Below are 13086 nucleotides of genomic sequence, written 5' to 3'. Positions count from 1 at the left end.
AATATCTGCCTCCCAATAACCTACATTATTGCGTGCTGTCTGCAGAGCACTGTTCTGAGCACTTGGCAAGGTCAGCAAAACTTCTTGATTTCAAGGAGTTTACAATCTAGTCGGGGAGATAGCTATTAAGGGAAGCAGTAGGGTGTAACGATACATACATAAATGCTGGGGTGGGATGGGTATCAAAATGCTAAGGAGGTGCGGATGCAGAAGTTTCCAATCAATCAATTGTATTTATTGAGCGCTTACTGTGTGCAGAGCACTGTACTAAGTGCTTGGGAAGTACAAGTTGGCAACATATGGAGACGGTCCCTACCCAACAGTGGGCTCACAGTCTAGAAGGGGGAGACAGGCAGTCTAGAAGGGGGAGACAGATCCAGATTTCCAGATTTCCAATCACTCATTCATCTATCCACCCATCCACCCATCAGTCCACTCACCCATCCATCCTTACATCCATCCACCCATCCATCCATCCACCAAACCAGATGTGTACAGTCAATTAGGTTCCTTTTTAATCCCATTTCTATTCACAACAAGAAACACACCCGGGGGCCGAGCTGGGTGGACAGGGGTGAAGGGAGATGTGGTCATTTCGTGCATGATCCAGGCAGATCTGGAAAACCCACAAGAGGGAACCCCACAAGAGGGAACCCCACAATGAGTGTTTTTCCTCCCCCAAGGGGAAGGACTGACCCTGGGTCAATACGTGGGGTTTTGCAATCCACCTTTTTGGTCATAGCACACTTTCCCCTCATCAAAATGGCTCCACGGACTCAGGGACTCAAGGGCAAAAGGTAAGACTCCCAAAAAAGCCCCAAACAATTGGAATGGGGAAATCATTACCCTTTTACAATGTGCACCTTAGATAGCCTAATCCAGGTGTGGGGGGCCAGAGCTACACTCTACAAAGACCTGATGCTGCATTCACCTAAATCCCTCCCCTCTAAGCTCCTCCTTTCAGAGCCATTGTGAAGGCAGAATCTCCTTCCAGGAGAGACTTGGTCAAAGAGGAGAATCTCGTCCCAATCCAGGATCCTCCGTAGCTGGAAAATGATCATCCGGCCGTAATGACTGGCCTCAGTGCCCAGCTCTGCTTTATGCATTTCCAAACGGTTGAGCCATGGATCTGGGATTTAGTAGCACGATTTAGTAGCATGAAAAGTAGATGCTCTTTTCATTCATTCATTCAATCGTATTTATTGAGGGTTTACTGTGTGCAGAGCACTGCATTAAGTGCTTGGGAGAGTAGTATATGACAACAGACACAATCCCTGCCCACAACGAGCTTACAGTCTAGAGGGGGAGACAGACATTATTATATATAATAGACTGTGAGCCCACTGTTGGGTAGGGACTGTCTCTATATGTTGCCAATTTGTACTTCCCAAGCGCTTAGTACAGTGCTCTGCACATAGTAAGCGCTCAATAAATACGATTGATTGATATATAAATAAATGACAGATAGGAAAGCAGCATGGCTCAGTGGAAAGAGCCCGGGCTTTGGAGCCAGGAGTCATGGGTTCAAATCCCTGCTCCGCCGCTTGTCAGCTGTGTGACTCTGGGCAAGTCACTTCACTTCTCTGGGCCTCAGTTCCCTCATCTGTAAAATGGGGATGAAGACTGTGAGCCCCCCATGGGACAACCTGATCTCCTTTTAAACTCCCCAGCGCTTAGAACAGTGCTTTGCACATAGTAAGTGCTTAAATAATGCCATCATTCTTCTTATTATTATTATTATGTGAGGGGGAAAGTATCCCAGGCAGGATGGAGGGGTGGGAGCAAGGTCAGTGGCAAAATAAAGTACAATGAGCAAGTTGGCTGGAGAGGAATGAAGTGTGTAAACTGGGGTGTCCTGGGAGCAGAGAGTAGCTAAGCATGAACGAGCTGTTTCAGTGCATTAAAGCCACTGGTCAGGAGTTTCTGCTTGTTGTGGAGTGGACAAGGCGGCAGCCACTGGAGCTTTGAGGATTGGGAAGATGTGGCATAATCAGTTTGAAAAGTGATCTGTTGAACTGGGGGAAGCGTGGACTGGAGAAGAGACTGAAGACAGGGTCAACGAGGAGGCTGCATTCAATCATCATCATCATCAATCGTATTTATTGAGCGCTTACTATGCGCAGAGCACTGTACTAAGCGCTTGGGAAGTCCAAATTGGCAACATATAGAGACAGTCCCTACCCAACAGTGGGCTCACAGTCTAAAAGGGGGAGACAGAGAACAAAACCAAACATACTAACAAAAGAAAATAAATAGGGTAGATATGTACAAGTAAAATAAATAGAGTAATAAATATGTACAAACATATATACATATATTCAGGTGCTGTGGGGAAGGGAAGGAGGTAAGATGGGGGGATGGAGAGGGGGACGAGGGGGGGAGGAAGGAAGGGGCTCGGTCTGGGAAGGCCTCCTGGAGGAGGTGAGCTCTCAGCAGGGCCTTGAAGGGAGGAAGAGAGCTAGCTTGGCAGATGTTGGGAGGGAGGGCATTCCAGGCCCGGGGGATGACGTGGGCTGGGGGTCGATGGCGGGACAGGCGAGAACGAGGTACGGTGAGGAGATTAGCGGCCGAGGAGCAGAGGGTGCGGGCTGGGCTGTAGAATTCAATGGTATTTATTGAGCACCTACTATGTGCAGAGCACTGTAATAATAATAATGATGGCATTTACTAAGTGCTTACGATGTGCAAAGCACTGTTCTAAGTGCTGGGGTGGTTATAAGGCGATCATGTTGTCCCACCGGGGGCTCACACTCTTCATCCCCATTTTCCAGATGGGGGAACTGAGGCCCAGAGAAGTGAAGTGACTTGCCCAAAGTCTTGGCGGAGCCGGGATTTGAAGCCATGACCTCTGACTCCAAAGCTCGGGCTCTTTCCACTGAGCCACGCTGCTTCTCAACTGTACTTAGCTAAGAGCTCGGGAGAGCCCAATGCAACAGAATTAGCAGGTGCATTCGCTGCACATCACAAGCTTAACAGTCTGGGGGTTGCATTAATGCTTGATTTCAATCCATCTTGCCCCTCTGCCTCATTGTCCACACCTTTGGGGCTGAAATTCTCCCTGCTGGAAAAGCACTTTTCTGGAGATTTGGGCAGCTACGTTTGCCAAAGGGTCAAGCAGCAGACAAGAACTCAGGTCCTTCTGACTCTTAGGCCCGGGGACTCTCCACTAGGCCACACTGCTTTTCTATCTACCCAAACTCCTATATATTATATAAATATAATATATTAATAATATAATGACAGATATATACATAAGTGTTCTAGACTGTGAGCCCGTTGTTGGGTAGGGACCGTCTCTATATGTTGCCGATTTGTACTTCCCAAGTGCTTAGTACCGTGCTCTGCACATGGTAAGCGCTCAATAAATACGATTGAATGAATGAACCTTGAGATATGGGCCCTTACAAACCAGTTTAGTCAGCCAGATCTTAATGCCCATTGTTAAAAATCTAGTGAGGCCTTGAACTAATGGATCATTAGGAGTTCGGAGTTCGGAGTTCGGAAGGGACAGCTATTGGTTTTCTCTGGAACTGATAAATTATTCTATCATTCGTTCCTCAAAGGAATCATGGAGGGAGGGTAATTCATGCTCTTAGTACGAACTAATGGATCATCTCATTCTTCAGAGTTCAGAAGGGACAGCTATTGGTTTTCTCTGGAACTGATAAATTATTCTATCATTAGTTCCTCAAAGGAATCATGGAGGGAGCGTAATTCAAGCTTAGTATGAACTAATGGATCATCTCATTCTTCAGAGTTCAGAAGGGACAGCTATTGGTTTTCTCTGGAACTGATTAATTATTCTATCATTAGTTCCTCAAAGGAATCATGGAGGGAGGGTAATTCAAGCTCTTAGTATGAACTAATGGATCATCTCATTCTTCAGAGTTCAGAAGGGACAGCTATTGGTTTTCTCTGGAACTGATAAATAATTCTATCATTCGTTCCTCAAAGGAATCGTGGAGGGAGGGTTAATTCGAGCTCTTAGTATAGCGCTCTGCACAGCGTGAACGCTCCATAAATGACTGACTGAAACTGCTTACTCTGCAGGGAGACGTCAGTCGTTCTTCTGTACTGCCTGACCCACCTGGTCGCCTTAGCCCAGTCCCTTGACCTCTGCTGCTTCAATCGCCCTGTCTCTAAAATGAAAATGGCAACCTGAACTTGCATTGCTGTCCCCGAAATAATGCCAAGAATGAAGGAGCTAAAGTATGTAAAGTGTTCCTAGCTAGGGAAGGAAGGCCAGCCAGAAATACAAAGATTTCGAAGCAGATGTTCTACCCAAGGACGGCTGATTCTGATCTAAGGTTCAGAACGCCCAGCGCTTGCCCACGCTGCTCAGTCTGGCAAATCCAGTGCTCCCACTGAGGCCCAGGAGAATAAGCGTCTCCTAAGGGAAGCTTCCAGAGATTTTATGTCGGCCTTGCTTCCTTCTCAGGCTGACCTGGCTCGCCCTTCAAGAGACAGCGTGGCTTAGTGGATAGATCATGGGCCGGGAGTTAGAAGGACCTGGGTTCTAATCCTGGATCCTCCCCTTGCCCCTTGGGCCTCAGTTGCCTCATCTGGAAAATGGGGGCGAAGAGTGTGAGGCTCACGTGGGGCAGGGATTGGGTCCAACCTGATTATCTTGCATCTACCCCAGCACTTAGAAAAAGGCCTGACACGTAGTAAACGTTTAACAAGTATCATAATTTATAATAATAATAAGATCCACTAAGGCTAAAGCAGCACTTGAAGCGGCTTGGTGTAGTGGCTAGAGAATTGTCCTCAGAGTCAGAAGGTCATGGGTTCTAATCCCGGCTCCCGCCACTTGCCTGCTGTGTGACCTTGGGGAGGTCACTTACCTTCTCTGTGCTTCAGTTACCTCATCTGTAAAATGGGGAGAGACTGGGCCCCATGTGGGGCAGGGACTCATTATTATTAAAATAATGACATTTTTAAGAGCTTACTATGTACAGATATGTTATTTAATAATACCACTGTTAGTAGTGGTAGTAATAATAATTTTAAAAACGAGGGCAGAAGATGGGCTTAGGGAGAGCAAAGAGCGTGAAAAGGGGAGAGGGGAGAGTTGTTAAGTAGGAGGAGAGAACTGATAGGACCTTTGAAAGGGGCTAAAGAGAGTTTAAAGCCAGTTCTGACCTGAGGGATCAGGAGATTTATCATTCAGAGGCCAGAAAGAGGTTAAAACCTCCTGGGTAAATTATACCCACCAGTCAGAGAACTTAAACCATTTTAAAGGTGAAGGAAATAAATCCTGAGGTAGCTTTCTGATGGTGAGTTATATTTCATAGCTTGAATGTTGGGTCTAAAACAAAGCTCTAGCTGAGTTCTTGATCGGCTCGTCATCTGTATAAAAAAGGCCGGAATGAGATCTCTGACGTCTTCAGAGAAAGATAAAATGAAAACTGCTAATGTTCTCTTGGGCTCCCGTTCAGCTTAAGTGGTATCTCATACAGAGTCCTGTGTGAGGAGGGTCAAAGGAATTGATGGTCACCCCACCTTGAGCCTGTCTTGAATTCTTAAAACTGAATCACTAGTTTAAGGCCATTGCATCAACCACAATCTCCTTCTGTGCCCAGTCTTATAACTCTTTTTACATCAAAGTGAAAAGAAACATGCATAATTAGCAAAGCGTGTTTTTGTTTGAGTGTGGTGACGCAAAATGCTTGGGAAAATGGTAAACGAAGAGTTGTGGGGAGAAGTTCAGTGACGGGTCAGAGTAGCAGAACTTAAAACAATAGGTGGTGGGGAATCTCTCAGGATCTTCGGATTAGTACCCTAAAAGCTCCATTATCTTTAAGGCCTAGGGAGTGAGGGGCCCTTTGGCAATTTCTAGGTTCAAAAGTGAGTAATCCAGAGACAGAGTTTGCAATCAAGGACTTAGACATTAAGAAATCAAAACCTTTGCCCAATATTTTCAGCAGACGGGGAACTGGTTTCCTAGAAGTGGAAATGGGGACTGAGGAAAAGATCTCAAATTCGCTCGTTCAGATCTCCAGTAAATCAAACTTCGTTACTGAGCCCTTGCTGTGTGCAAAGCAGCACTGTCCTAAGGAAAGGATCTCAAATTCGCTCATTCCGATCTTCAGTAATTCAATCTTCGTTACTGAGCCCTCACTGTGTGCAAAGCACTGTCTTAAAACGCTTGGGAGAGTACTATAGTAGAGTTGGTAGACCGGTGGTAATAGAGACAAGATAATTAGGTCAGACGCAGTCCCTGTCCCATGAGGGCCTCACAGTAGACTGTAAATGCACTGTGAGCAGGGAGTACTAACTACTAACTTGTATTGAGCTCTCCCAAGTGCTTAGTACAGCGCTTGGCACATAGTAAGCGCTCAAGTGCCATTGACTGAGAATACGTATCCACGCTTGAGAGGCTCTTCTGAGGGACAGCATGCCTTTGAACTCTGCTTCACTGCTATCTGCTTTCTACCCTCTCCTCAATACTCCCTCCTCCTTGCGAGGTCCCAGCCATTTTTACGGGGCAAGGAGTTCAAGAAATGTCCCATCTAGTTTGGCTAATACAAAAGGCTCAACATAAGCAGCCCAGGGCTCACCTATGGCCGAGTGGCTTAGCAATGCGCGCCGATCACCTTTGACCTCCGCTGCCCGCCCGCTCCCCGGACTCGTCCGTGGAAGCCCCCGATGGGAAAGGCACGTGGAAATCCTGCTCATCTCTGCCTGCGGTCACCATAAACTTTGCCCGACACTACTTTCTATTCCTCGGGAACTTTCAGTACCTTCGGTACATTCTCGGGTGCCTACCGCCCTCCTCGTGGCCCCTTTGAAGTGGCAAGATGAGGCTTTTCATCAAAATGAAATGACCGAAGAGAAAAGCATTTTCAATGGGATGGTTGGTTGGACTCCGAAGCCTAAGGCACCGCCAGGCCTTCAGAGAGTCACTAACTTCTGACCTGTACTTGCTAAGGAATCTGAACTCTCCCGATTGCCCCCAGGGGCTTTATAAACCAGTGCCCTCTTGCAGGTGACAGAACATGCTGGAACAGAGGCTCTAGTGAACAGAGACGGGGCCCAACTCCCGGGTTTGCTTTATTCATCCACTGATGTGTTTGGAGTCGTTCGCTGCATTCATCGACTAAAGCGTTCGGGTCATTTGCCGCGTTCATCGACCTAAGCGTTTGAGTTTGCTTTATTCATCGACTAAAGCGCAGACTTCAGTCAATCGGTCGGTCAATAGATTCATTTATTAAGCTCCTGGGCGCAGAGCACTGTGCTAAACCCTTGGGAGAGTGTATTATAAAGAAGGCGTGATCCCTGCCCGAGGTGCTCCCAAATCTAGGACACATACTCTATTGGCAGAGTACAATAGAATAGACAGGCAAGATCCTTGTTTAAGGAGATAAAATCAGAGGTATTTACTGAGCAGTTACTATGTGCAAAGCACTGTTAATAATAGTAGTAATGATGGCATTTATTAAGCACTTACTATGTGCAAAGCACTGTTCTAAGCACTGGGGAGGTTACAAAGTGATCAGGTTGTCCCATGGTGGGCTCACAGTCTTCATCCTCATTTTCCAGGTGAGGGAACTGAGGCCCAGAAGTGAGGTGACTTACCCAAAGTCACACAGCTGACAATAGGCGGAGCCGGGATTTGAACCCTTGACCTCTGACTCCAAAGCCCGGGCTCTTTCCACTGAGCCACGCTGCTTCTCTAAGCGTTTGACAGAGTACATTACAACAGAATTGGCAGGCACGTCCCCTGCCCGTATCGAGCTGACGATTCAGTGGCAGAGGCAGAAACTAGACGTGCCGAAGAGGTAGCTGGTGGGATTGGGGATGGGGAGATTCATCAGGAAAGGTCTCCTGGAGGAAGGATGGTTGTAGTAGAATTTGAGCAGCTGGCTGTTGTATATGAAGGGGGAGGGCGGGCAGAAGGAAGGACGGGAGCAAGAGGTCAACGGCGAGAGACAAGAATGAGGCACAGTGAGTAGGTTGGCTTGAGACGGGGAGAGCTTGTCAATTGGGTTGTGGCGAGAGGAATGTGGATAGGAGCGTAGTGGAGGAAGAAGGCTTAGAGGTAATGGCTAGGCGTTTCTCTTTGACGTCCGCAATTGTGGGTCTTTGAGGAATGGGGAGCTGTGCTCAGAGAATTGTTTTTCAAAAAAACCATCCAGGCAACAGGTGAAATGTGGCCTGGAGAGGTAAGACTGGAAGCGAGGCAGCAAAGAGGTTGATGCAGAAGCCCAGTTGGGATGTCAATCAATCAATCAATCAATCAATCGTATTTATTGAGCGCTTACTATGTGCAGAGCACTGTACTAAGCGCTTGGGAAGTACAAATTGGCATCACATAGAGACAGTCCCTACCCGATAGTGGGCTCACAGTCTAAAAGGGGGAGACAGAGAACAGAACCAAACATACCAACAAAATAAAATAAGTAGGATAGAAATGTACAAGTAAAATAAATAAATAAATAAATAAACAGAGTAATAAATATGTACAACCATATATACATATATACAGGTGCTGTGGGGAGGGGAAGGCGGTAAGGCGGGGGGATGGAGGGGGGGACGAGGGGGAGAGGAAGGAGGGGCTCAGTCTGGGAAAGCCTCCTGGAGGAGGTGAGCTCTCAGCAGGGCCTTGAAGGGAGGAAGAGAGCTAGCTTGGCGGATGGGCAGAGGGAGGGCATTCCAGGCCCGGGGGATGACGTGGGCCGGGGGTCGATGGCGGGACAGGCGAGAGCGAGGTACAGTGAGGAGATTAGTGGTGGAGGAGCGGAGGGTGCGGGCTGGGCAGTAGAAGGAGAGAAGGGAGGTGAGGTAGGAGGGGGCGAGGTGATGGAGAGCCTTGAAGCCCAGGGTGAGGAGTTTCTGCCTGGTGCGCAGATTGATCGGTAGCCATTGGAGGTTTTTGAGGAGGGGAGTGATATGTCCAGAGCGTTTCTGGACAAAGATAATCCGGGCAGCAGCATGAAGTATGGATTGAAGTGGAGAGAGACACGAGGATGGGAGATCAGAGAGAAGGCTAGTGCAGTAGTCCAGACGGGATAGGATGAGAGCTTGAATTAGCAGGGTAGCGGTTTGGATGGAGAGGAAAGGGCGTATATATGTGCAAATGTTTGCATATTCATTCATTCAGTCGTATTTATTGAGCTCTTACTGTGTGCAGAGCACCGTACTAAGCGCTTGGGAAGTACAAGTTGGCAACATATAGAGACGGTCCCTACCCAACAGCGGGTATATATGTTTTTATAGATTTATTAATCTATTTATTTTACTTGTACATATCTATTCTATTTATTTTATTTTGTTAATATGTTTGGTTTTGTTCTCTGTCTCCCCCTTCTAGACTGTGAGCCCACTGTTGGGTAGGGACCGTCTCTATATGTTGCCAACTTGTACTTCCCAAGCGCTTAGTACAGTGCTCTGCACACAGTAAGCGCTCAATAAATACGATTGATTGTACATATTTACTATTCTATTTATTTTGTTAATGATGTGCATCTAGCTTTATTTCTATTTGTTCTGACGACTTGACACCTGTCCACATGTTTTGTTTTGTTGTCTGTCTCCCCCTTCTAGGCAGTGAGCCTGTTGTTGGGTGGGGACCGTCTCTATAAGTTGCCAACTTGTACTTCCCAAGCGCTTAGTACAGTGCTCTGCACACAGCAAGCGCTCAATAAATATGATTAAATGAATGAATGAATGAATGAAGAGTGCCTGGACCGTGCTGGTGGTGATTTTGGATGGAGAGGAAGCGGTGGATTCTGGAAATGCCGAGGGAAGGATATGGTGACAGACTGAATATGGAGTCTGAACAGAAGGGGAGAATCACAGTAAGCGCTCAATAAATACGATTGAATGAAAGTGATTCCCTTTGAGAGACCAAAATCTAGTAGCCCCTTGCCGTCTTATTTTATTTTGTTAATATATTTTGTTTTGTTGCCTGTCTCCCCCTTCTAGACTGTGAGCCTGTTGTTGGGTAGGGACTGTCTCTATATGTTGCCCACTTGTACTTCCCAAGCGCTCAGTCCAGTGCTCTGCACACAGTAAGCGCTCAATAAATACGATTGAATGAATGAATCAAGGACAACGCAGAGGTTATGGGCTTTTGATTCGGGTAGGGTGGCCATGTTGCCAACTACGATGGGAAAGTTGGGTAGGTAGGGAGGTTTGGGAGGGAAGGCGAGGCGTGCAGTTTTGAATGCACTGAGTTATGGAGAGCTATCCTGGAGGCTGGGGAAGATGTAGCTTTGAGTTAGGTCAGAGTTCATGAGGTAAATGAGTCATCCATGTAGAAGGGATAGTTGAAGGCAGGGGAGCTAATGAACTCCACAGGGAGTAAGCTGGCAGACTGGCCCTCTGGGAGTTTTAAGCGCTTAGTACAGTGCTCTGCACACAGTAAGCGCTCAATAAATACGATTGATTGATTTTATCCTGAAGGAATCAGGATAATTCAGCAAAATCTGCTCTTAGCCCTCCTCCCCGGGACACCATTTCCTTCTCGCATGTAGACGTGAATCATGGGGTGACTCCTTTCTTCAGGAAAACCTAGGCCAAGCATAAGACTCTCTGGTTTCGCAGGCTTTCCATAGGAAGAGAAGTGGAACCGTCCATGGGGAAAAGGTATTACGGGGAACTGTGGGAGACAGAGAAGCATGAACTAGTGGAAAGAGCAGGGACCTGGGTTCTAATCCCGGCTCTGCCACTTGTCATCTGTGTGACTCTGGGCAAGTCACTTAACTCCCCACGGCCTCAGTTACCTTATCTGCAAAATGGGGATTGAATACCTGTTTTCCCCCTCCGTCGACTGTAAGGCCTTGTGGGACGGAGACTATGTCCAACCTAATTTATTTTATTTTGTTAGTATGTGTGGTTTTGTTTCTCTGTCTCCCCCTTTTAGACTGTGAGCCCACTGTTGGGTAGGGACTGTCTCTATATGTTGCCAATTTGTACTTCCCAAGCGCTTAGTACAGTGCTCTGCACATAGTAAGCGCTCAATAAATACGATTGATGATGATGATGACGATAATTATCCAGTATCTACCCCAGCGCTTAGAACAGTGGGGTTCTTGATAATATTCGTCGTTTTGAACGAAAAAATGACTGAAAAGTCCTTTTCTCTTGAGGGAGTTTTGCTGAGTCGCGGAGTTTAAGGAAACCTGAAAGTCAAACAGAGGAGCTGGAAATCCAGACATGATAATAAGTAACAACCAGAAAGCCTTGCAGTAACTTATTGTACGCAAGAGTCCTGAAAGAAAGAGTTACAGCTAATTAAACACAAAGTAGTCCAGCTGCAGTATAGTAACTACAGGATAACAAAGCATTTAGCTCTAATTACAAACCTCGCTAACTGGTGTTAAAAGGTCAGTAATAACCGAATGTAGTACTGGGCAGTAATTGCAAAGGCCGGGCAGCAGTTTTTGCTAAAATGGTTGCCTGAGGTCTCCATAAAGAATATCAGAATATTCCATCACTAATTAAGACGCCATTTAGAACCGTTTGAGCTCTGCTCTGGCACAGCTACGCAGAGAAACTCATTTGGCTTCAGGTGATCCTTGGCGCTAATTGGCAGATTTAGCTGAATCCCCGTAAATGGAATAGTCCGGTAAATCTTTGGTTTTACTTTAACGTATTTGGCCGCTGAAAAGTTAAAACTCCATTTTTAAACGGTGAGAGACCAGGCGGGCCTACCCTCGCCAAGGGGAACGGAGGCCATTACCTCAACGGTTCAGGGGAAGTAAACCGTGGCCTGAGACACTGAAGCAGGTAATGATTGTGGGCCTGAATTATCGGGATAATTGTCTCGATCGCCCATTTCACTTCACGTACACCCGGCCAGAGTGAATAATATTTCCGAGAACCCCTTCCCCAGCCAGCGGGAGACATAAAACGAGACCTGAAACGCCACTCTTCGATGCTATTTATCGAGCACATATCATTTGCAGAGCCTTTAACTGCACCCCAGCAAGAGACACACACAAAAGCCCCTGCAGAGATGAATCCCGGCAACTTTAAAACCCGGGAATGGTCCATTCTGCTGCAGGTTCGGATTATCCGGCGGTTGTTGGAGCTGACAATATGAACTACAACTGCATGGGTACATCTAGGGCATGAGAAAGATCAGTTTTGCAAAGTTCATAACAGGAAGTGTCTACAGGTTTAGGTTTATCGGCAATATTGAGAAGAAAAGCCATAACTCTGAAAAAGGGGGATGGATCTTAGAGAAGCAGCATGGCCTAATGGTTAGAGCAGGGATCTGGGAATCAAAGGATGTGGGTTCTAATCCCAGCTCAGGCACATATCCACGGTGTGACCTTGGGCCAGTCACTTAGACTCCTCGGTGCCTCAGTTACCTCATCTGCAAAATGGGGATTCATTCATTCATTCAATCGTATTTATGGAGCGCTTACGGTGTGCAGAGCACTGTACTAAGCGCTTGGGAAGTACAAGTTGGCAACATATAGAGACGGTCCCTACCCAACAGCGGGCTCACAGTCTAGAAGGGGGAGACAGACCGAACCTCAAGTTGTGTTCATTAGTACATATCTACTCCAGTGTTTAGTACAATGCCTGGCACATACTAAGCCCTTAACAAGTACCATTTTTTAAAAAAATCAAATCTTAAATCCCCAGGGAGCTGGCAGTCAAATCTATCCAGTCAATAAAACCAATTATCACTACTGAGTGAGACATAGTAGAGGGAGTAAAGCAGCCAAATTTACAATCTCATCCCAAGCAACCTGAACACAACTGTCTAGCAATGGGCTGAGCTGTCAGCCACAACTCCCGGTTGGCCATTCTTTGAAAGAATTGGCCCCCCGTGAGTGAGCCCAATTCGTTCATTCATCCAGTCGGTCGTATTTACTGAGCGCTTACTATGCATACAGCACTTTACTAAGATCAGGGGAGAGTACAAGATAGCAGACACACTCCCTAGGCACAATGAGTTTATAAACTAGAGGGGGAGATGGACATTAATATAAATAAATTACAGGTATGTAGTTTTAAATGCTGTGGGTCTGGGAGGATGAATAAAGGGAATAAATCAGGGTGACAGAAGGGAGGAGTGGAGGAGGGCTTCGTTAGGAAAGGCCTCTTTGAGGAGAACAAATGTCTGCT

General features: G+C 46.7%; 1 protein-coding gene across 1 annotated transcript in view; it reads right to left on the bottom strand.

Annotated features, from left to right (window-relative positions):
• SLC9A3 (solute carrier family 9 member A3) overlaps nucleotides 1-13086 on the bottom strand; it is a 121220-nt gene that overhangs the window by 41108 nt on the left and 67026 nt on the right. The gene's annotated exons all lie outside the window — the stretch shown is intronic.

This window comes from Tachyglossus aculeatus, chromosome X3, assembly GCF_015852505.1.
Source record: "Tachyglossus aculeatus isolate mTacAcu1 chromosome X3, mTacAcu1.pri, whole genome shotgun sequence".
NCBI lineage: Eukaryota > Metazoa > Chordata > Mammalia > Monotremata > Tachyglossidae > Tachyglossus > Tachyglossus aculeatus.
Note: the sequence above shows the minus strand (reverse complement) of the source record. Positions and strands in the feature narration are given on the sequence as shown.